The sequence below is a fragment of the Ranitomeya variabilis genome, chromosome 4 (assembly GCF_051348905.1).
Source record: "Ranitomeya variabilis isolate aRanVar5 chromosome 4, aRanVar5.hap1, whole genome shotgun sequence".
Lineage (NCBI taxonomy): Eukaryota > Metazoa > Chordata > Amphibia > Anura > Dendrobatidae > Ranitomeya > Ranitomeya variabilis.
In genome coordinates this window covers 551,940,168-551,965,478 of record NC_135235.1, presented here as the reverse complement: position 1 = coordinate 551,965,478, position 25,311 = coordinate 551,940,168, and positions in this window count along the sequence as shown.

The window sequence follows — 25,311 nt, the reverse complement described above, 5'->3', positions numbered from 1 at the left end:
TGAAGGCACACTGGGTTAACATAGCGGAAGCCGGGACCCAGTCGGACCTTGGGATGGAACACATCCTCCCCATGCCGAGGATTGCTGGCCCTACATCAATCAGCGCTGCCCCCACAGTTTACAGCTCCTGCACCTCCTCCTCCTCTTCATCCTCCATCTCTGAAATCAACACATCAGTCAGAAGCTGGAAGCACTACAGCACTGCCTCAGCCAAGTGGCAACAGGCTGTGCTGAAGCTAATCTGCATAGGTGACAAACCACACAATGCAGAAGAGTTGTGGACAGCGCTGAAAAAGCAGTCAGATGTTTGGATGACACCGCTGAACCTACAGCCAGGCATGGTCGTGTGTGACAATGGCTGTAACTTGGTGGCGGCTATAAGGCAAGGTGAGCTCACACACGTACCTTGCTTGGCCCATGTGCTTAACCTCGTGGTTCAACGTTTTCTGAAAAGCTACCCAGAACTGCCAGATCTGCTAGTGGAACTACGCCGTCTGTCTGCCCATTTTAGAAAGCCAGCTACAGCTTCAACCGCACTTGCCATACTTCAGCAGCGTTTGCAGCTTCCTGCTCACGGCTGGTGTGTGATGTCCCCACGCGCTGGAACTCTACACTGCATATGTTGGAAAGGATTTGTGAGCAGAAGAGGGCAGTTGTTGACTACCAACATCAACAAGGCCGTCGATATTCAGTTCAGACTCCACACAAGACCTCAGGAGTGGACATGGATGTCCAACATATGTACCATCCTCCAAAACTTTGAGGACTGCACCAAGATGGTGAGCGATGATGACGCCATAATTAGCGTCACCATCCCGCTTCTCAGCATTCTGAAAACCTCTCTGCTCACAATTAAAGACGATGCATTGCAGGCAGAGCACGAGGACATGGAGCAAGGAACCATGCAGGGCGATTACACTCAGCCCAGCCACATATCTTCTCAACGTGGATTGGTAGGCAATGAGGAGGAGGAGGAAGAACAGGAGCTATTTTCATGCACTATAGACGGTACTACAAACACAGCTGTCATACCGTCTGTTCATCGGAGATGGCCTGAGGACAGGGAGGAGGAGGATGAGGATGAGGAGGAGAAGGACAGCAAGGTCAGTCATCCTGTTGGTGAGGACACGGAAGTCTTGCTCATTAGCAGTCTGGCACGCATGGCTGACTTTATGTTGCGCTGTGTTTCACGTGACCCTCACATTATAAAAATTTGGGGTGACACTCATTACTGGTTGGTGACACTTCTAGACCCACACTACAAGGAGAACTTTCAATCTCTTCTGCCAAAGGCAGAGAGATGTACTAAAATGTTGCAGTACCAGAGGGCCCTTGTAGCGGAACTACTTAGAAAATTCCCATGTGAGAACGCTGGCAGCAGACGTCAGAGTTTGTTGTACAACCAAGGAGTCCAAGCGAGAGAGACAGAAATACAATCCAGATCAGGTAGGGGAACAATGGCAAAGTTCTGGGACAGTTTTCTCAGACCCTCCCATCGTGACTGCACAGAGGCAAGGGGTGCTGTCACAAGAAGTGCAATGTTTGGGAAGATGGTGAGGGAGTACCTTGCAGATCGTACAAACATTCTCCGTGATTCCTCTGTGCCTTTTAATTATTGGGTTTCCAAGCTGGACACGTGGCATGAACTGGCTCTCTACACCTTGAAGGTCCTGGCCTGCCCTGCTGCTAGACTTCTGTCTGAGTGGGTTTTTAGTGCCGCTGGTGGAATTATAACAGATAAGCGCATCCGCCTGGCAACTGAAAATGCTGACAGGCTGACTCTTATAAAAATGAACAAGAGCTGGATTGGGAAAGACTTCTGTACACCACCAAGTGAAAACAGCTAAAAATAACCTCAAATACATTCTCTCTTTTGGGGAGGTGTATTCTCATGCACCTCTTCACAACCACACATGGGTATACGTTTCCAGATTTGGTCTGTTTGTTATTATCGTCCTCCTTATCCTCATCCTCATCATCCAAAACCACTAGATGACCAGAGTGAATGTGCTCTGTACTGTTATAGGCCAGTGATTTCGGGCAAGGGGGCTGTGATGGAACTATTTTTATTTGTAAAAAAGGACCCCACATTGGGGAATTGGGCATGACTTTACATTGGGCCTACTTCTTCATTCTGTCTCCTGCAATGTGTCCTTTAACTACCACTAGATCACCAGGGTGAAAGTGCTCTGTACGGTGCATTTTGGGCAAGGGGGCTGTGATGGCACTATTTTTATTTGTAAAAAAAAGGACCCCACATTGGGGAATTGGGCATGAATTGTGAATTGGGCATACACCACATGGCCAGCAAGGGTAGTTAAATGATACAATGACATTTCCTAGTGAACGCATTTGTAGTGGTTGAAAGCAATGTTAAAGTTGAAAAACGCTTAAAAAACGCTGCGTCTGAAACTAAGCCTAAGTGGGGGAGGAAATTTTCATTCTGGGGTTAATAATTTATAACAAGTCATTGACCTGCAAAGGATGTACCTGTCCTTAACATATTTCCCAACAAAATCCGTTTTGGTTTCCTTTTAGGGTGTTTTTGGTGTCAAAGGGAAAAATGGCATGAATCTCGGAAAAAATGGTTTAAAGCTATGAACTAGGAGTCAGTAATGCTTCGAGGGGCGATCCCCATGATATTCCTGTGTCATTTGAGCAGTGTTTCCATCATTTTTAGACATTTTTAGACCTTAAAAGGACCCCCGGGGGGATCGCGGTAAAAATACTCTTGTCTCCCATAGACTTACATTGGGCTCGTTGTTCTGGCCGAGTACCCGAGTATTCCAATCTGCTCGACCCGAGCAACGAGCACCCGAGCATTTTAGTGCTCGCCCATCACTAGAAGCCTGTTTTCACCTTCCTGACCACCCCAATTTTTACAATTCTGACCACTGTCACTTTATGAGATAATAACTCTGGATCGCTTCAACGGATCCTAGTGACTCTGAGATCGCTTTCTCAGGACATATTGTACTTTATGATAGTGGTAAAACTTCTTTGATATGACTTGTGTTTTTTTGTGAAAAAAAATGGAAATCTGGCAAAAATTTTGAAATTTTTGCAATTTTCAACCTTTTATTTTTTATGCCCTTAAATCAGAGAGTCTTTTCACACAAAATAGTTAATGAATAACATTTCCCACATGTCTACTTTACATCAGCACAATTTTGGAAACATTTTTTATTTTTGTTAGTAAGTTATAACGGTTAAAAGTTGACTAGTGATTTCTCACTTTTACAAAATTGGCAAAACCAATTTTTTAGGGACCACCTTACACTTGAAGTGACTTTAAGGGGCCTATATGACAGAAAATACCCAAAAATGACACCATTCTAAAAACTGCACCCCTCAAGGTGCTCAAAACCACATTCAAGACATTTATTAACACTTCAGGTGCTTCACAGGAATTTTTGGAATGTGGAAGGAAAAAATAAACATTTAGTTTTCTTTCACAAAACTTTTCCTTTAGACCTAAGGTTTTTACTTTTACAAGGGTATCAGGAGAAAATGTAACATAAAATTTGTTGTGCAATTGCTCCTGAGCATGCCGATACCCCGTATGTGGTGGAAATCTACTGTTTGGGCACACGGCAGGGCTCGGAAGGGAAGGAGCGCCATTTGACATTTTCTTGTTCAAATGATTTTTATTAAACATTTTGAAATTTTTTGAAATTTAACCTTGAGTTAAACTTGAGCAAAGGCAAGATTGTACATATAACAAATCTATGAACATTACATACCAATGTCAATTTCTACAATTGAGCAACAAGTTTTTTTCAACAGCATAGATATAAAACAGTACGTCATTTAGAATAGTAATTTCTAATTTGTGCTTCCATTTTTTAGGAGGATGGGTTCAGAAAGGAGGGAGGGAGGACAGTGGGCAGATGTTGTCCCAGTGAGACCATTTCTTTGAAAATTTGGTGAGTTGATTATTTAACACCGCAAATTTCATTTCATAAGACCTATGTAGTGAGATTTTCTCCATTATGTCTGAAAAAGAAGGAAGAAGCTTGTTTTTCCACGCTGCAGCTATAGCATTCTTAATTGTGAGTAAGGGTACCGTCTCACAGTGGCACTTTGGTCGCTACGACGGCACGATCCGTGACGTTCCAGCGATATACATACGATCTCGCTGTGTCTGACACGCTACTGCGATCAGGGACCCCGCTGAGAATCGTACGTCGTAGCAGATCGTTTGAAACTTTCTTTCCTCGCTGGATCACCCGCTGTCATCGCTGGATCGGTGTGTGTGACACCGATCCAGCGATATGTTCGCTTGTAACCAGGGTAAATATCGGGTTACTAAGCGCAGGGCCGCGCTTAGTAACCCGATGTTTACTCTGGTTACCATTGTAAATGTAAAAAAAACAAAACACTACATACTTACATTCCGGTGTCTGCCACGTCCCTCGCCGTCAGCTTCCCGCACTGACTGTGAGCGCCGGCCGTAAAGTAAAATCAGAGCACAGAGGTGACGTCACCGCTGTGCTGTGCTTTACGGCCGGCACTGACACAGTCAGTGCGGGAAGCTGACGGCGAGGGACGTGGCAGACACCGGAATGTAAGTATGTAGTGTTTTTTTTTTTTTTTTTTTTACATTTACAATGGTAACCAGCGTAAACATCGGTTTACTAAGCGCGGCCCTGCGCTTAGTAGCCCGATGTTTACCCTGGTTACCCGGGGACTTCGGCATCATTGGTCGCTGGAGAGCTGACTGTGTGACAGCTCCCCAGCGACCACACAACGACTTACCAACGATCACGGCCAGGTCGCATCGCTGGTCGTGAACGTTGGTAAATCGTTTAGTGTGACGGTCCCCTAAGATTTGTAGTATTATGTGTCTTTTATCTGGACTATAGTCTGTGAGTTCCAAAGATAACAGTGCTGTTTGTGGGCTTAAGTGTTCCGTTTTCCCTGTAATTTTGTTTATGATATTGGATGTTTGGGACCATATTGAGTTTAATTTTGGGCAACTCCAAAAAATGTGGAGCATATCTCCTTTCTGACCACATTCTCTCCAACACAAATGTGAAGTATCCTGACCAAAATGGGCCATCCTGGCCGGAGTAAAATACCATCGGGAGATGACCTTGAAGTGAGTCTCCTGTAGGGACATTGAGAGTGTAGAATTGTATGTTGAGGTCAGTGCTATTTCCCAGTCCTCATGGGAGGGAGTTATATTCAATTCTCTTTCCCACTTTTGCGTGTATGGGTTTTTTACCAAATCAGCATCATGGTTTAGCCAGTCATAGATGTATTTATGGCTCCAAAAAATTCTGTGATCTAAGTTGCTTATAAGATTTAAAGTAGCTTCTGAGAGCCTAGGTTTCTTCCGGAGAAAGGAAGAGATTAGCTCTTTCAGAGATAAGTATTCAAGAAACATTGATGACGGAAGTTTAAATTTGGTTTTTATTTCGTTGAATTTTAGAAAAGTATTTCCGACATGTATGTCCCTCAATCTTTTGATGTGATATTCTTTCCATGACGCTGGTATAAGCTGATAGACAGCTTGAATACATGTGGGGATTCCCTAGCAACCAGGCAACCCCCACATGTACTCAAGCTGGCTAGCAGCCGTAAATCATGCAGCTGCGTCAACAAAAACTAAATTTCTGAGCAATTACAAATACTCGGAGACCACCTGAGCGTGCTCGGGAAAACCCGAGCAACAAGTACACTCGCTCATCACTATTGCTGAGTGAAAATGGCAAACTGCCGTTGTAGTGACCAGTATGCTGTAGCGACCAGCACATTATGCCCAGCTCATGCTTCTGGAGACACGCACCTGTAAATTAGGTGGGCTCTCATCACTACAGAAATGCTAAACATGTGGGCGGTAAATGTGGTTTAGGCACACTGGAGCTCAGAAGGGAGGGGGGGCATTTGGATTTGGGAGCTGCGAATTTGCTGAATTTCTTTTGGCGGGTGAGGAGCCATTTCGCTTTTCCAGTGCCTTTGTGCCACCAGTAACGTGGAAGCCCCCTATATTTCTACTGACAGATCTGAGTGGGGACTTGCTTTTTTTTGTGGATTAAGTAGAAGCTTTTATTGGTAACATTTTACATCTAAAGCTCTGAGTGACGTGATTCAGATGAAACCCCCGATGGATCCATTCACTATAGTGAGGCAGCAGAGTTACTCTGGACTCTGTCTCGCCTCTGTTCCGCAGTTTTCTTTTTTTTCAGAAGTTCACAAAACTGCGTCCGACGGCACTTTTATGCACTCCTAAGGCCGGCGTCACACTAGAGAGTTTTACGGATGGACGAGAGGCGCAAAAACTACGCATTGCACACTGACCAATTATTTTCTATGAGGCAGCTCCTATCTGCCGTATATTTCGCAGCTGTATTTTACGTGCGTAGAACATCGCAGCATGCTGCATTTGTCAGCGTATTGCGCAAAAAATCCGCCAATGAAAGTCTATGGGGGCGAGAAAAATACGGATTACACACGGACCATGCGTGTGACTTGCTATAAATATGCACCGGTGTTCTAGAGAAAAGCTGGTAATTCAGTGCAGTGTACAGTAAAATCACACTGACAGGTTAGAATAGAATAGATCAAATAAATGTCTACACATAGTATAGGTACTGTATATATACAGTACATGTTATATATATATGTTATTGAGACACACATATATATATTTTTTTATATTTCATACAGCGCTAGACAGCATAAAAGCCGGTAATTCAATTATCAAACCCGACAGGATATGAGACCATTTTATATCCCTTTTTTTATAACATATTCCTCACTAATAATGTTAGTAGAGTCTGTGTGCAAAATTTGGAGGCTCTAGCTGTTAAAATAAAGGGTTAAATCACGGAAAAAACTGGTGTGGGCTCCCGCACAATTTTCTCCACCAGAGTGGGAAAGCCAGTGACTGAGGGCAGATATTAATAGCCTAGAGAGGGACCATGGTTATTGGCCCCCCTGGCTAAAAACATCTGCCCCCAGCCACCCCAGAAAAGGCACATCTGTAAGATACGCCTATTCTGGCACTTAGCCTCTCTTCACACTCCCCTGTAGCAGTGGGATATGGGGTAATAAAGGGTTAATGTCACCTTGCTATTGTAAGGTGACATTAAGCCTGGTTAATAATGGAGAGGTGTCAATGAGACACCTATCCATTATTAATCCATTAATATTATAGGGTTAATAATACACACACATTAAGAATAAAGTATTTTATTGAAATAAAAACACACATGGGGTTGTAAAATCTTTATTATACACTTAATCCACCTGAAGACCCTCGTTCTGTAAAAGAACAAAAATAAAAAAGCAACAATATCCCATACCTTTCCGGCGCTCAGTCATGTCCCACGCTGTAAATCCATCTGAAGGGGTTAAATAATTTTACAGCCAGGAGCCTGCTAATGCAGCTGTGCTCCTGACTGTAAAATCTGGGGATTTAATTGAAAGCAGGGGAACGTAGCATCGTACAATTGCGGTGCTGCGCCCCCTGCTGGTATAAACATATGAACTCGAGCGTGAGAAAATATTCATAAAAATTCCCACGCTAGAGTTCATATGAGTTTATACCAGCAGGGGGCGCAGCATCTCTGCACGATGCTTCTCTATGCCGCTAGCACCGATCATGGGCGTTGCTGCGGGGTGTCAGCTGTCACATACAGCTGACACCCGCACGCGATCACTGTGTCGCTCAGCGTGAGGCCACATGATTGCAGTGCCGCACTAGTACTGCTCTGGGCACAAATGCACCTCCCGCAGAGCAGTACTGGTACGGCGCATGTACGGGGTTAAAATGTTCTTTGTTTGTTTGATAACCACTTTAATAAATGTGTCACCTGGCATGTGTGTGTAACTTGGCTCAGAAAGGTACCATTCGCTTCCTCCTTTTACACCCCGACGCGCTACAGGAAAGTGTGGGTCCTGACTGGGTGTATGTACTCATGTTGTGAGGGCCATGTGCTTGTGCCGGCCGCCTGTAGACGGTGTTGTTGGCCAGCCAGGACCATGGAATCTACAGTTCAATAAAGGAGACTCCCATTCTAAAACACAGTCTTTAATGAATGGTAACTTTGTGTGGGTTATGAATAAGAGATAGTGGGTCTTATGGACGTTTCCCTTGCAGTACAAAACATTCTCACTCACCCAGTATCCTTCCTCTGTAGTGTATTCCAGGGCTGGTGAAGCACACTGTTTTGCTCTACTTTGTCACAACCCAGCTGTTATGCCACAGTCCTGATCAGCGAGTCTCCCTATTTGCTCACCAGCTGTGCATCTTTTTTCTTCCACCACTGGTACCCTGGATCTACAGCTCAGGACCCCCACTTGTCCCATGAACTCAGACATATTTTGGTCTGTTACCTTCGGTGTTTGTAAGCTCAGAGTTTCACATGATCCGTTGCCCTATTCAAGGACCTCATTCCAGAAGGCCACTAAATCATAGGTCACTTTAGCATCTCGCAAATTTTCTTGCTCTTAGTCTTCTCTAGATCCGGATCACCCTTAAGGCAGCTCTTCTCGCGCTGCACCACCTACTCGCAATTTAACTAGTACTCCAACTAACTACAGGAAGTGGTCCCTTTCTCTACCACTATGCTCTAATCCCAACATTAACCCTATAATTTTTTACCCTTATGTCACCATCTAAACTATAGTTACCTATCTATATTCTATCTTGAACATTATAATACCTTTTTTATTATAACATTCTACTTTCTATATTACACTTCACATGGCATGCTACACAATGCAAATGACGCGATCGATGTCTCCAGGTGCAGAAACGCAATAGTCATTGTCCACCATCCTCGCATGTACCAGAATTCCGAGTCCCATGGCTACATTCCTCGATACATACCATCACACCTGTCCGCGGGTTGTATCTGATATTGTAGCTCAGCTCAATTTGGGTGTCCACAATTATGCACATAAAAAAAATGCAACAGTGGTGGTTTTGCAATAATCACAGAAATTGGTGTTAGCAAATATAGCTCATATATGATAGGCGATATTGCACCATAGAGACCTTGTCTAATCAAGGTGTTTGAACTTGCCTTACAACTCAGAAACAGCAACTTCCTCCAGCACTGGTTCCCTTACCACGTACACAAATGAGCTTGCAAAATCATGCCGAAGTTTCAATGTTCCCTTTAATAGAGTGTGTGCAATGTATATAACACGGTGACATTATTTACTACGCTGTTGTTATGGTATATTATATCTTTTTATGCATCTCTCTGGAATTTTACAGAATGGTAGGTGAAATAGTAGGTGAAATCATGGTACGTATTTATAATGGCTTACATTTCAAGTAATTCCAGAGATATCACCGGCTGTAGATCAAGTAAACAGATCCCATCTGGAGGAGAACAACGTCTTAATACAAAATTGCGTTATAAACAACCGTCCTTCTGTGGTACATTCCTCCCTAGGCCAGCTCCAGGACAGAGATGGAGTGCAGTGTACATATGTGTGTGATATGTGAGCTTTGTATGGCTGAACAACAGAGATACTCTAATGTAATTTCCTAGAAAATCTAAAAAAAAAATTTTGGATCATGAAATTGCGGATCCAGATATCACATGTGTACACGGCATGTCAGGGACTTCAATACGCTGAGGCCCTGATTCAATAAGAATGGCATTTCCTACACCAGTATTAATGAGAGGCATAAAGGAATACGATGCACCAAATTCATCAGGAGGCGAACCCCACTTAATAAATTTGGCACACCTTACCAGTGGTGTTCACCTCTCTGTACCTCGCTAGAAAAGTCAGTCCAGTCAGGGAATGGAGTAACATTTCTGACTTAAGAACTTTACATGAATTTGACAGGCACGTATAGTCACACCCTGTCCCGATCTCAGCTCCTTCCCAGCTCTGTTCATTTTGACAGATGTTTTTAACTGGCGTGAAAATGCAAAAAAGTGCAAAAATGTTGTTACTATTCAAAGGGCCTGATTCATCAAAGCTTTTAAGCTATTATTCTAGCGCAAAAACCTTTAAAAGTTCTGGTGCGTTAAAATTTTTTGACTTTGGTTGTTCTCAATCCACTTTGTTGGAGCTGGAGTGGGACAGAGACGTCAAATTCATGACGAGAGACTGGGGTTTCTACAATTTATGGTGAGGCGAACAGTGAGATGTAGGTCATTCCTCCGACGCATATGCCTCTTCATGAATCAGGAGAGTCTGAATCCAGCACATCTTCTAATCAAGATCGGCATAAACAACCCTGGTCTTGATGATTTGGGACCAAAAATGTTTTATGTCAGTTTTATGGCATAAACACCTTGATGCATCGGCCCTTAAGTGTATGTTCACACAAAGGTTTTTAGTAGAATTTTGAACCTGAAGTAGCTCCAAATACTCTTTGAATACTCTCCCTGCTCCCATCAATGGAAATAAACTTTGTTGATCATACAAGTTTTTTTCTACCCAGGTTTTAAAAACTTTGCTGTGAAATAAAAGAAGTGACCAGTCCCTTTTTAAAAACAACTCCAAATTCGACACTGTTAAATTAATGGAATTTGCCACTAGGTTTTTGCTACCCCAATTGAAAGCAGCATGATATTGTGGCAGAGATCCTGATTGCAGCGACGTACTAGGCTGCTTGCTTCAGTTTTGATAAAAGGGAAAGAAAATAAGAATTAAAAAAAATAAAATAAAAATTGATTCTTTATTGCAAAAATTACTGAAATAGCAAGACACTAGGGCTGTGGTAGCTAATACAAGTTGGCAAAATACGCGGAGAAAAGAGAAAAGAAAACATGTTTCGACCGCAGTCTTTGTCCTAGCTGATCTCAGTCCACATAATACTGGTATATATACACAAACAGACCAAACAGAACAATATATTAAAGTCACATGACCCATGTAAGAAAAGAAATTACGTGCTCCATAAACCAAAAACGTATATTAAATGCATAATGCAAAATTCAAAGATCAAAAAATTTCACCCGAACATGACAACTTTGCTGAAAAAAACATTAATAGTGAAACATGATTTCATTTCTTCTGTTGAGACCGTCCCGGAAGCTGGCTCCCAACTTGTATATCCAGAAAGCCTCTTGGGTGAAAAGGAGTCTCTGCATATCCCCTCCATGGTAAGATCTTTTCACCTTTTCAATACCAAAAGTCTGAAAAGTAACCACATTACACTGATGACAAATGATAAAATGATTAGCTGCTGCAGACACATTGTGTATGTATTTTTAGTATTAATAATGTAATTTACATGTCCTGAAATGCGCACCTTCACTTTGCGAGAGGTGCACCCCTTATACAATCTAGAGCAAATCGTACATCGTATTGCATATACAACATTTTGTGAATTGCAATTAATAAATTGCTTAATACCAAAATTGGATGAATTATCCTTATTAGAAAATTGTTTGATATTCACTGTGTACTTGCAGACTTTACACTGTCTCCCACCACATTTATAAAAACCTCTTCAATTGGGACAATTGTTTTGAGACATTGTGGAGAGGAACAAACTCGGGAGACAGTGTAAAGTCCGCAAGTACACAGTGAACATCAAACAATTTTCTAATAATGATAATTCAGTCAATTTTGGTATTAAGCAATTTATTAATTGCTATTCACAAAATGTGGAATATGAAATACGATGTACTATTTGCTCTAAATTGTACACACGTGGTCAAAATTGTTGGTATCCCTCGTTTAATGACAGAAAAACCCACAGTGGTCACAGAAATAACTTGAATCTAACAAAAGTAATAATAAATAAAAAATCTATGTAAATGAACAAATGAAAGTCAGACATTGCTTTTCAACCATGCTTCCACAGAATTTAAAAAAAAAAATAAAACTCATGAAATAGGCCTTGACGGATATGATGGTACCCCTAAAAATAATGTGACAAAAGGGACATGTTAAATCAAGGTGTGTCCACTAACTAGCATCACAGGTGTCTACAATATTTTGTTGCACAACCTTTTGTCAATGAGACTTCTGCACCTCTCGACAGGTATTTTGGCCCACTCCTCAAAAGCAAACTGCTCCAGTTGTCTCGTGTTTGAAGGTTGCCTTTTCCAGATGGCATGTTTCAGCTCTTTTCAAAGATGCTCAATAGGATATAGGTCAGAGCTCATAGAAGGCCACTTCACAATAGAACAATGTTTTCTTCTTAGCCATTCTTGGGTGTTTTTAGCTGTGTGTTTTGGGTCATTATCCTGTTGCAAAACCCATAACCTGCGACTGAGACCAAGCTTTCTGACACGGGGCAGCACATTTCCTTCTAGAATCCCTTGATAGTCTTGAAAAATATTTAGAATTGAGAGTCCTCAGTGGTTGATACCTTTTAATGGCTAACGGAAAAGATGGTAACAAATTGCAAGCTTTCGAGACTACTCAGGTCTCTTCTTGAGGCATAGACTAATATAGAACCAGAATATAGACCCCTGTTGAGAAAGCTAGACCATGAAACGTGCGTCAGAGGGCTGCTGTGTGAGCTGGGGGAACCATCTGTTTGGACATGGGTAAGCACCTGGGATTTACTATCTGAGTAGGAGTACCTATGGGGTATTATACCTATATACCTGTGTATTTTCCTGGCTCTATTTGTAGCATGGGATTGCTCTGATAGTTCCTTGTTATTTATTTTACTTCCCACGTGTTTTTACTCTGGATGTGGAGTGCCCCCACTGCCGCAGGGCCGAGGGGCACCCGGTACCGGGCCTCTACGTCTCGGTTCTGGGGTTGCCACGGTGGCTGGGCCCGGGCCGTGACCCTGCTGAGGGGCATCCAGTGAAAGTTGAGGATGATGTTGTTGTTGTTGTGCGGTGCAGGTCGCAGTAAATAACGAGGACACCAAGTTGCAGTCTCTTTACCTCTTTATTGAAGGCTTCAGGATCCTCAGTCCGGAATACGGTTAACCGGGCTGCGTGAGTCCGGCCGGTCCGATGGCACCTCCAGAGTTCCCTTTGCAGGTGGAAATCTGTGCCTACCTTCTAGCACTTGTGTGTTGTGGTCCTCCCCTGCTGTGCTTACGGGATAGTCCCCACAACTGTTGTGTCTGTTTCTGAAGTTCCCTCACAACTCGATTTTGATGTTCTTCTTCGTCCCCCCAGATGATATGGCTAGGACGCACCCGTATGACGGGTAGGCTCGGAGCTCTTCCGGGACCCTAGTGTCGCCCCTCTCCAACTGTTGCCCCTCATGTCTTCTTAGGTGATTTGAGTGAGACAGCCCGCCTATAACTGACTGCCGTAGGTTTGAAGTAAGGCCTGGAGCTCAATACTTCCTCGGCGTTTCCGGCCACCGGCTACGCGCCTCAGTAGGATGTTGCCTCGTCTTACAGCACGACTCCTACTGGTGTTTCTCCTTGTTGCGTTGATCTCGTTTCTCACTCAGCACAATAAACCCTTTAAGAGTCAACCCTAGTTGGGTTGTAGCAGCAAGAAAACACATAGAAAGACAGGGAGTTAACTATATACAAATGATGAAGCATTCTTGCTTACTCAGTTTCTGGCTGGGCAGGAGGCGGCCTCCTCCTCCCAGACAGGGGTCTGGGTGGCCACCGTTTTGGTTTCAACTCCAGCTGGGGCACCAGTTACCACTGCGGCCAAGCTCCCGGCCACTACAGCGGCAGTGGTAGTAACAGTGCAGGTGGTGGTCTTTACCACGGTGCAAGTTGGAGTAACCACCGTGGTCTTTGTAGTGACGATGGATCGGTCATAGGAGGGCATCTTCATCACTTGGGGCTGTTTTACAAGCACCTTGGTTGGGGGTTCCGTAAGCTTTTTCTTGTGGACATTTAAAGCGAACCACCCCTTCTCCCCAAAGTGCCGGGTGTAAGTGACTTCATCCCCTGGGTAGAGGTCCCGGTCCGGATGGCCCTCCCTCAAGTGAGACTCGACATCCCTCCGGTTGACGAACACTTCTGCGTACAGGCCTGGCTCTTTAATGAAGCCCCAACCTCCACGGAGCTTGAAGGCGAAGACGGTGCCCTGCCTGCGCGGGGCCTGGTGAGCGGTGGGGTCCTTGCGGGCCCGGTCCTTGACCGCCAAGTCTTTTTGATGGTAGGCCTCCATCCCGGCCCGGTATGCCTCCTCCTTCTTCTCCCACTGCTGTTCTAGCTGGGCCTGGTATTCCTCCCAGCTAAGGGCCTGTACCATCTCACCCTCCTGGGTCGCCACCCCGGGGAACCCCATAAAGTTGGCTCCGAGGTTCACCCAGCAGCAGACCGTGCGCTCCGCATAGACCGCGCCCGGCAGGGTGACTGGTGAGTTTGGGGGCTTCAGGAGGTGCTCCATGCCCGTGGCCTGGTCCCAGGGAAGGAGGCAATGGGGTCGGTGGGTCCCCGGGGAAGGTGGCGCCACAACTGGGCCTATCAGCAGGTCCTCTGCTGACGGGGCAGGGTCGGCGGGCTTACCGGCTGGTGCAACGTCCTCCCTCGTGGCTGGTCCCACTGGCGGTGACATCGGTGGAGACGTGGGCAGCAATTCGAGCAGCGATGCAGGGACCGGGGTCGGGGAATCCTCCGCTGGCGTTTCCTGGGAAGCGATCTTGGCTTCCACCCACAGCTGGAGAAGTTGTTCAATCAGGTCCTCCATTTCGAGTTGCAGGAGACCCACATCAGCCGTGGAGACGGGGCCACTACGCTCCTCCGGGTAGTTGGGGGAGTTCTCCACTTCAACCCCACATTCTGGGTCTGAGCGATCAGCCATCTCATCCTCCACGTGGGCCCCTTCCTGGTCCTTTTCCCGCTCTCTCCTTTGTGGGCGGTTTTGTTTTCTCTGTCTCCGCCCACCATTGAGAATTAGGAGGCGGATCTCGGCTGCTGACGGACACGTCCTCAAGGTACAGAAATATTTAGATTGGGCGGCCATTGTCTTTCGCGCTCTTCAGCTGGTCCACGCCTACTCCACGCCCCTCTTCTCCTCCTGCGCTCTCCTCAGCGCTGTAATGGCGGCGGTTTTTGGCGGCAAGTGGCAATGCACAGTCTTTGCAATAAGTCACAGTCCAAGTAGAATAAATCACAGTTCCAAGGCACACCTGACCTCATTCTTCAGGCTTAAGTAGATCCTGTTCGTGACGCCAAGTTGGAGCGCCCCCACTGCCGCAGGGCCGAGGGGTACCCGGTACCGGGCCTCTACGTCTCGGTTCTGGGGTTGTCACGGTGGCTGGGCCCGGTCCGTGACCCTGCTGAGGGGCGTCCAGTGAAAGTTGAGGATGATGTTGTTATTGTGCGGTGCAGGTCGCAGTAAATAACGAGGACACCAGGTTGCAGTCTCTTTACCTCTTTACTGAAGGCTTCAGGATCCTCAGTCCGGAATACGGTTAACCGGGCTGCGTGAGTCCGGTCGGTCCGATGGCACCTCCAGAGTTCCCTTTGCAGGTGGAAATCTGTGCCTACCTTCTAGCACTTGTGTGTTGTGGTCCTCCCCTGCTGTGCTTACGGGATAGTCCCCACAACTGTTGTGTCTGTTTCTGAAGTTCCCTCACAACTCGATTTTGATGTTCTTCTTCGTCCCCCCAGATGATATGGCTAGGATGCACCCGTATGACGGGTAGGCTCGGAGCTCTTCCGGGACCCTAGTGTCGCCCCTCTCCAACTGTTGCCCCCTATGTCTTCTTAGGTGATTTGAGTGAGACAGTCCGCCTATAACTGACTGTCCTACCGTAGGTTTGAAGTAAGGCCTGGAGCTCAATACTTCCTCGGCGTTTCCGGCCACCGGCTACGCGCCTCAGTAGGATGTTGCCTCGTCTTACAGCATGACTCCTACTGGTGTTTCTCCTTGTTGCGTTGATCTCATTTCTCACTCAGCACAATAAACCTCGCTTCTTGTCCTTTCTTGGGGTACCGCCGCGATGAAGTGCAGGCGCGGTCCCGTAACGTTCTTTCCTTTTCGCTAGGCCTCTGTCAGGATCCCACCCCTGACAGGGACCCCTGTTGTGAAATTGGATTTTGGGCTCCCCCGGTGGCCACTGGTGGAATTGAACTTGTGTGCATCATCCCCTCTGTTCACCTGTTCCCATCAGGATGTGGGAGTCGCTATTTAACCTTGCTCCTCTGTCACTTCCATGCCAGTCAACATTGTAATCAGAAGCCTTTCTGTGCATGTTCCTGCTTCTAGACAACTCCCAGCTAAGTCGGACTTTTGTCCTTGTTTGTTTTTTGCATTTTGTTCCAGTTCACAGCTGCAGTTTCGTTTCTGTGTCTGGAAAGCTCTTGTAATCTGAAATTGCCACTCTGATGTTATGAGTTAATACTAGAGTCTTAAAGTAATTTCAGGATGGTATTTTGATAGGGTTTTCAGCTGACCATGAAAGTGCCCTTTCTGTCTTCCTGCTATCTAGTAAGCGGACCTCGATTTTGCTAAACCTATTTTCATACTACGTTTGTCATTTTCATCTAAAATCACCGCCAATATATGTGGGGGCCTCTGTCTGCCTTTCGGGGAAATTTCTCTAGAGGTGAGCCAGGACTGTATTTTCCTCTGCCAGGATTAGTTAGTCCTCCGGCTGGCGCTGAGCGTCTAGGGATAAAACGCAGGCTACGCTACCCGGCTACTGTTAGTTGTGCGGCAGGTTTAGTTCATGGTCAGTTTAAGTTTCCATCCTTCCAAGAGCTAGTTCATATGTATGCTGGGCTATGTTCTCTTGCCATTGAGAACCATAACAGTTTGACCGGCCAACAAAGGGTTAAATTAATTGGCAGAGAAAGGAGAGAAAAAAGAAGTCTGCTGAAAATTTTTTTTTTTTTTTTTTTTCCTTCAGTTCTGAGTGTGCTTTCAATTGAATCACTTGCAAGTCTGCCTATATTGCAGCCTTCCTCTCTCTCTCTCCTTCTAATCCTGGAATGGCTCTGTGTTCACCTGTTTAAAATGGATATTCAGAGTTTAGCTGCAGGTTTGAATAATCTCACCACGAAGGTTCAAAATTTACAAGATTTTGTTGTTCATGTTCCTATATCTGAACCTAGAATTCCTTTGCCTGAATTTTTCTCGGGGAATAGATCTTGCTTTCAAAATTTCAAAAATAATTGCAAGTTGTTTTTGTCCCTGAAATCTCGCTCTGCTGGAGATCCTGCACAGCAGGTCAGGATTGTGATTTCCTTGCTCCGGGGCGACCCTCAAGATTGGGCTTTTGCATTGGCTCCAGGGGATCCTGCGTTGCTCAATGTGGATGCGTTTTTTCTGGCCTTGGGGTTGCTTTATGAGGAACCTCATTTAGAGCTTCAGGCGGAAAAAGCCTTGATGTCCCTATCTCAGGGGCAAGATGAAGTTGAAATATACTGCCAAAAATTCCGTAAATGGTCTGTGCTTACTCAGTGGAATGAGTGCGCCCTGGCGGCGAATTTCAGAGAGGGTCTCTCTGATGCCATTAAGGATGTTATGGTGGGGTTCCCTGTGCCTGCGGGTCTGAATGAGTCCATGACAATGGCTATCCAGATCGATAGACGTCTGCGGGAGCGCAAACCTGTGCACCATTTGGCGGTGTCTACTGAGAAGACGCCAGAGAATATGCAATGTGATAGAATTCTGTCCAGAAGCGAACGGCAGAATTTTAGACGAAAAAATGGGTTGTGCTTTTATTGTGGTGATTCAACTCATGTTATATCAGCATGCTCTAAGCGCACTAAGAAGCTTGATAAGTCAGTTTCAATTGGCACTTTTCAGTCTAAGTTTATTCTATCTGTGACCCTGATTTGTTCTTTATCATCTATTACCGCGGACGCCTATGTCGACTCTGGCGCCGCTTTGAGTCTTATGGATTGGTCCTTTGCCAAACGCTGTGGGTATGATTTAGAGCCTCTTGAAACTCCTATACCTCTGAAGGGGATTGACTCCACCCCATTGGCTAGTAATAAACCACAATACTGGACACAAGTAACTATGCGAATTAATCCGGATCATCAGGAGATTATTCGCTTTCTTGTGCTGTATAATCTACATGATGTGTTGGTGCTTGGATTGCCATTGCTGCAATCTCATAACCCAGTCCTCGACTGGAAAGCTATGTCTGTGTTAAGCTGGGGATGTAAGGGGATGCATGGGGACGTACCTTTGGTTTCCATTTCATCATCTATTCCCTCTGAGATTCCTGAATTCTTGTCTGACTATCGTGACGTTTTTGAAGAACCTAAGCTTGGTTCATTACCTCCGCACCGGGAGTGCGATTGTGCCATAGATTTGATTCCGGGTAGTAAATACCCTAAGGGTCGTTTATTTAATCTGTCTGTGCCTGAACATGCTGCTATGCGAGAATATATAAAGGAGTCCTTGGAAAAGGGACATATTCGTCCTTCGTCATCTCCCTTAGGAGCCGGTTTTTTCTTTGTGTCTAAGAAAGATGGCTCTTTGAGGCCGTGTATTGATTATCGGCTTTTGAATAAAATCACGGTTAAATATCAATATCCGTTGCCACTGCTGACTGATTTGTTTGCTCGCATAAAGGGGGCCAAGTGGTTCTCTAAGATAGATCTCCGTGGGGCGTATAATTTGGTGCGAATTAAGCAGGGGGATGAGTGGAAAACCGCATTTAATACGCCCGAGGGCCACTTTGAGTATTTGGTGATGCCTTTTGGCCTTTCAAATGCCCCTTCAGTCTTTCAGTCCTTTATGCATGACATTTTCCGTGATTATTTGGATAAATTTATGATTGTGTATCTGGATGATATTCTGATTTTTTCGGATGACTGGGACTCTCATGTCCAGCAGGTCAGGAGGGTTTTTCAGGTTTTGCGGTCTAATTCCTTGTGTGTGAAGGGTTCTAAGTGCGTTTTTGGGGTTCAAAAGATTTCCTTCTTGGGATACATTTTTTCCCCCTCTTCCATCGAGATGGATCCTGTCAAGGTTCAGGCTATTTGTGATTGGACGCAACCCTCTTCTCTTAAGAGTCTTCAGAAATTTTTGGGCTTTGCTAACTTTTATCGTCGATTTATTGCTGGTTTTTCTGATGTTGTTAAACCATTGACTGATTTGACTAAGAAGGGTGCTGATGTTGCTGATTGGTCCCCTGCTGCTGTGGAGGCCTTTCGGGAGCTTAAGCGCCTCTTTTCTTCCGCCCCTGTGTTGCGTCAGCCTGATGTTGCTCTTCCTTTTCAGGTTGAGGTCGACGCTTCTGAAATCGGAGCTGGGGCGGTTTTGTCGCAGAGAAGTTCCGACTGCTCCGTGATGAAACCTTGTGCTTTTTTTTCTCGTAAATTTTCGCCCGCCGAGCGGAATTATGATATTGGGAATCGGGAGCTTTTGGCCATGAAGTGGGCTTTTGAGGAGTGGCGTCATTGGCTTGAGGGGGCTAGACATCAGGTGGTGGTATTGACCGACCACAAAAATTTAATTTATCTTGAGTCCGCCAGACGCCTGAATCCTAGACAGGCGCGCTGGTCGTTGTTTTTCTCTCGGTTTAATTTTGTGGTGTCATACCTACCAGGTTCTAAGAATGTTAAGGCGGATGCCCTTTCTAGGAGTTTTGAGCCTGACTCCCCTGGTAATTCTGAACCTACAGGTATCCTTAAGGATGGAGTGATATTGTCTGCCGTTTCACCAGACCTGCGGCGGGCCTTGCAGGAGTTTCAGGCGGATAGACCTGATCGTTGCCCACCTGGTAGACTGTTTGTTCCTGATGATTGGACCAGTAAAGTCATTTCTGAGGTTCATTCTTCTGCGTTGGCAGGTCATCCTGGAATCTTTGGTACCAGGGATTTGGTGGCAAGGTCCTTCTGGTGGCCTTCCCTGTCACGAGATGTACGAGGCTTTGTGCAGTCTTGTGGCGTTTGTGCTCGGGCCAAGCCTTGTTGTTCTCGGGCTAGTGGATTGTTGTTGCCCTTGCCTATCCCGAAGAGGCCTTGGACGCACATCTCGATGGATTTTATTTCGGATCTTCCTGTTTCTCAGAAGATGTCTGTCATCTGGGTGGTGTGTGACCGTTTCTCTAAGATGGTCCATTTGGTTCCCCTGCCTAAGTTGCCTTCTTCTTCCGAGTTGGTTCCTCTGTTTTTTCAAAATGTGGTTCGTTTGCATGGTATTCCGGAGAATATCGTTTCTGACAGAGGAACCCAATTCGTGTCTAGATTTTGGCGGGCATTCTGTGCTAGGATGGGCATAGATTTGTCTTTCTCGTCTGCTTTCCATCCTCAGACTAATGGCCAGACCGAGCGGACGAATCAGACTTTGGAGACATATTTGAGGTGTTTTGTGTCTGCAGATCAGGATGATTGGGTTGCTTTTTTGCCTTTAGCGGAGTTTGCCCTCAATAATCGGGCCAGCTCTGCCACCTTGGTGTCTCCTTTTTTCTGTAATTCGGGGTTTCATCCTCGATTTTCCTCCGGTCAGGTGGAATCTTCGGATTGTCCTGGAGTGGATGCTGTGGTGGAGAGGTTGCATCAGATTTGGGGGCAGGTAGTGGACAATTTGAAGTTGTCCCAGGAGAAGACTCAGCTTTTTGCCAACCGCCGGCGTCGGGTTGGTCCTCAGCTTTGTGTCGGGGACTTGGTGTGGTTGTCTTCTCGTTTTGTCCCTATGAGGGTTTCTTCTCCTAAGTTTAAGCCTCGGTTCATCGGCCCGTACAAGATATTGGAGATTCTTAACCCTGTGTCCTTCCGTTTGGACCTCCCTGCATCTTTTTCTATTCATAATGTTTTTCATCGGTCATTATTGCGCAGGTATGAGGTACCGGTTGTGCCTTCCGTTGAGCCTCCTGCTCCGGTGTTGGTTGAGGGCGAGTTGGAGTACGTTGTGGAAAAAATCTTGGACTCTCGTGTTTCCAGACGGAAACTCCAGTATCTGGTCAAATGGAAGGGATACGGTCAGGAGGATAATTCTTGGGTGACTGCCTCTGATGTTCATGCCTCCGATCTGGTCCGTGCCTTTCATAGGGCTCATCCTGATCGCCCTGGTGGTTCTGGTGAGGGTTCGGTGCCCCCTCCTTGAGGGGGGGGTACTGTTGTGAAATTGGATTTTGGGCTCCCCCGGTGGCCACTGGTGGAATTGAACTTGTGTGCATCATCCCCTCTGTTCACCTGTTCCCATCAGGATGTGGGAGTCGCTATTTAACCTTGCTCCTCTGTCACTTCCATGCCGGTCAACATTGTAATCAGAAGCCTTTCTGTGCATGTTCCTGCTTCTAGACAACTCCCAGCTAAGTCGGACTTTTGTCCTTGTTTGTTTTTTGCATTTTGTTCCAGTTCACAGCTGCAGTTTCGTTTCTGTGTCTGGAAAGCTCTTGTGATCTGAAATTGCCACTCTGATGTTATGAGTTAATACTAGAGTCTTAAAGTAATTTCAGGATGGTATTTTGATAGGGTTTTCAGCTGACCATGAAAGTGCCCTTTCTGTCTTCCTGCTATCTAGTAAGCGGACCTCGATTTTGCTAAACCTATTTTCATACTACGTTTGTCATTTTCATCTAAAATCACCGCCAATATATGTGGGGGCCTCTGTCTGCCTTTCGGGGAAATTTCTCTAGAGGTGAGCCAGGACTGTATTTTCCTCTGCCAGGATTAGTTAGTCCTCCGGCTGGCGCTGAGCGTCTAGGGATAAAACGCAGGCTACGCTACCCGGCTACTGTTAGTTGTGCGGCAGGTTTAGTTCATGGTCAGTTTAAGTTTCCATCCTTCCAAGAGCTAGTTCATATGTATGCTGGGCTATGTTCTCTTGCCATTGAGAACCATAACAGACCCCCCTGAATCTTCCCCTGCAGCACCCTCTGCCACAGGATGTTGCCTGGTTCCAACCCAGTCAGCTTCTGACTAACTTCCTATCTAACCCCCAGTTTTACCAGATTGTGTGGAGTGGCCTAATACATAGCACCCTTAGCTCCCCCTGGAGGCCAGACTGTGAAGTGTATTGGTGTCTGTGATACCTGGTCAGGTGAACTCCTTTAGTGCCATCAGACGTACCATAGCCCCCCTTAGCGGCGGAGCATCAGTACTGCAACGACCAGGACTCTGGGGCGCTGCAGATGTATCTTGTTTCCCCTGCATAACCCAGCATACCTACATGTCTTCTCCATATTTCCTCTCTGTAAGTGTCATATGAGTATTTTATGGTGTAATTTGGTTGTGATATAATAAAATATTTTTTCTAATTATTACTATGATTTATTGGATGTCTATACTCCGTCTTTTCGTTTTTTATATTTTCTGGAGTTGTCCTGTTGGTCCAGTGTGTCTGGACATTAATGTTGGGGGAGTGACACTGATCCACTCTCGGCCACATTTTCATTATATGTTTGATGATTTTTGATTTAATATAGAACCAGACCCCAGAGGACAATAAAACATTCACACTCCTTATCTGTGAACTGTTCTAATATTTATGGACATAACTGTTTATCACTCACATAATGGTAATTCTGCTTAACGTCACCTGTCTTATCTATGACATTTTTCTGTACTGTGTTGTGCATAAATATCTGATTCTTCAGAATTTCTATTAGTCTGTGCCTGAAGAAGAGACCTAAGTAGTCTTGAAAGTTTGCAATTTGTTACCATCTTTTCAGTTAGCCATTAAAAGGTATCAACCACTGAGGACTCTCAATTCTAAATATTTTTCTATCCACTGGCTAACACGGGACCAAGATAAATATCTTTCCTGTATCAAAACATTGATAGTCTTGAGATTTCATTGTACCCTGTACAGATTCTAGACACCCTTTGACCGATGCAGCAAAGCACCCCAGAACAGAGCCTCCTCCATGTTTCGCAGTAGGGACAGTGTTCTTTTCTTGATATGCTTCATTTTTCTGTCTGTGAACATAGAGCTGACGTGCCTTGCCAAAAAGTTCAATTTTTGTCTCATTTGTCCATAGGACATTCTACCAGAAGCTTTGTGGCTTGTCAACATGTAGTTTGGCAAATTCCAGTCTGGCTTTTTTGTGATTTTTTTTTCAACAATGGTGTCCTTCTTGGTTGTCTCCCATGAGGTCCACTTTGGCTCATACAAAGAGGGATGTTGGGATCTGACACTGATGTTCCTTGAGCTTGAAGTTTGCCTTTAATCTGTTTAGAAGTTTTTCTGGGCTCTTTTGTTACCATTCGTATTATCCATCTCTTTGATTTGTCATCAATTTTCCTCCTGCGGCCATGTCCAGGGAGGTTGGCTACAGTCCCATGGATCTTAAATTTCGGAATAATATGTGCAACTGTAATCACAGGAACATCAAGCTGCTTGGAGATGGTCTTATAACGTTTACCTTTAACATGTCTACTATATAATTGTCTAAGGGTCACTTCCGTCTTTCTGTCTGTCCTTCTGTCTATCTTTTTGTCTGTCACGGAAATCCTAAGTCGCTGATTGGTCGTGGCAAAACAGCCACGACCAATCAGCGACGGGCACAGTCCAGCGGCAAAATGGCCGCTCCTTACTCCCCTGCCATCAGTTCCTGCTCCATACTCCCCTCCAGTTAGCGCTCACGCAGGGTTAATGGCAGCGTTAACGGACCGTGTTATGCCACGGTGTAACGCACTCCGTTAATGCTGCTATTAACCCTGTGTGACCAACTTTTTACTATTGATGCTGCCTATGCAGCATCAATAGTAAAAAGATCTAATGTTAAAAATAATTAAAAAAATAAAAAATAGTTATATACTCACCGTCCGTCGGCCCCTCGGATCCAGAAGAGGCCTTTACCGCTCCTCGTGAGACCGCTACGTCATCATCTCACGAGACCGCAATGCACTCTTGGGACGGGAGCGCGCGAGGAGCATCGGTAGATGCTTCGCCTGGATCCGGGGGCCAACGGAAGGCAAGTATATAACTATTTTTTATTTTAATTATTTTTTTAACAGGGATATGGTGCCCACATTGCTATATACTACATGGGCTGTGCAATTTACTAAGTGGGCTGTGCAATATACTACGTGAGCTGTGCAATATACTATGTGGCTGTGCAATATACTACGTGGGCTGTGCAATATGCTACATGGGCTGTGCAATATACTACTTGGGCTGTGCAATATACTACGTGGGCTGTACATTATACTACGTTGCCTGTCTTATACACTATGTGGGCTGTGTTATACACTATGTGGGCTGTGTTATACACTACATGTGCTGTGTTATATACTACATGCGTGGGCTGTGTTATATACTACGTGAGCTGTGTTATATGCTACATGGGCTGTTATAAACTACGTAGCTGTGTTATATGCTATGTGGGCTGTTATACACTCCGTGGGCTGTGCTATATACTACGTGGCTGTGCTATATACTCCATGGGCTGTGTTATATACTACGTGGCTGTGCTATATACTCCGTGGGCTGTGCTATATACTATGTGGCTGTGCTATATACTATGTGGCTGTGCTATATACTCCGTGGGCTGTGCTATATACTATGTGGCTGTGCTATATACTCCATAGGCTGTGCTATATACTACGTGGCTGTGCTATGTACTATGTGGCTGTGCTATTTACTACGTGGCTGTGCTATTTACTACATGGGCTGTTATATACTACGTGGCTGTGCTATATACTACGTGGCCGGCTGCGAACAATCAGCGACAGGCGCAGTCCAGCCGCGAATTGGCGCGGGATTTGAACCACGCTTCGCTAATTGGTTGTGGCCGGCCGAATTCTGTGTATTCATTGTATTATTCTAAAATCTTCATAAATAAACTACATACATATTCTAGAATACCCGATGCGTTAGAATCGGGCTACCATCTAGTTTGTCTATAATTTTCTTTCTAATCTCCTGAGACAACTCTTTCCTTCGCTTCCTCTGGTCGATGTTGAGTGTGATACACACCATGTCACCAAACAGCACAGTGGATACCTATAGGGCTATATACAGGCCAACTCACTGATTCCAAGATTATAGACACCTGTGATGCCAGTTAGTGGAAACACCTTGATTTAACATGTCCCTTTTGTCACATTATTTTTAGGGGTACCATCATATCCGTCAAGGCCTATTTCATGAGTTTTATTTATTTTTTTTAATTCTGTGGAAGCATGGGTAAAAAGCAATGTCTGACTTTCATTTGTTCATTTTCATAGGACTTTTATGTATTATTACTTTTGTCAGATTCAAGTTATTTCTGTGACCATTGTGTGTTTTTCTGTCATTAAACGAGGGGTACCAACAATTTTGACCATGTGTGTGTATACAGGCTGCACCTCTCGCAAAATGAAGGTGCACATTTCAGAACATTTTAATGACATTATTAATACTAAAAATACTTCCTGCAATGTGTCCGCAGCAGCTAAACATTTTATCACTTGTCATCAATGTAATGTGGTTACTTTTCAGACTTTTGGTATTGAGAAGGTGAAAAGACCTTTCCGTGGAGGGGATATGCGGAGACGCCTCCTCACCCAAGAGGCTTTCTAGATATACAAGTTGGGAACCAGTTTCA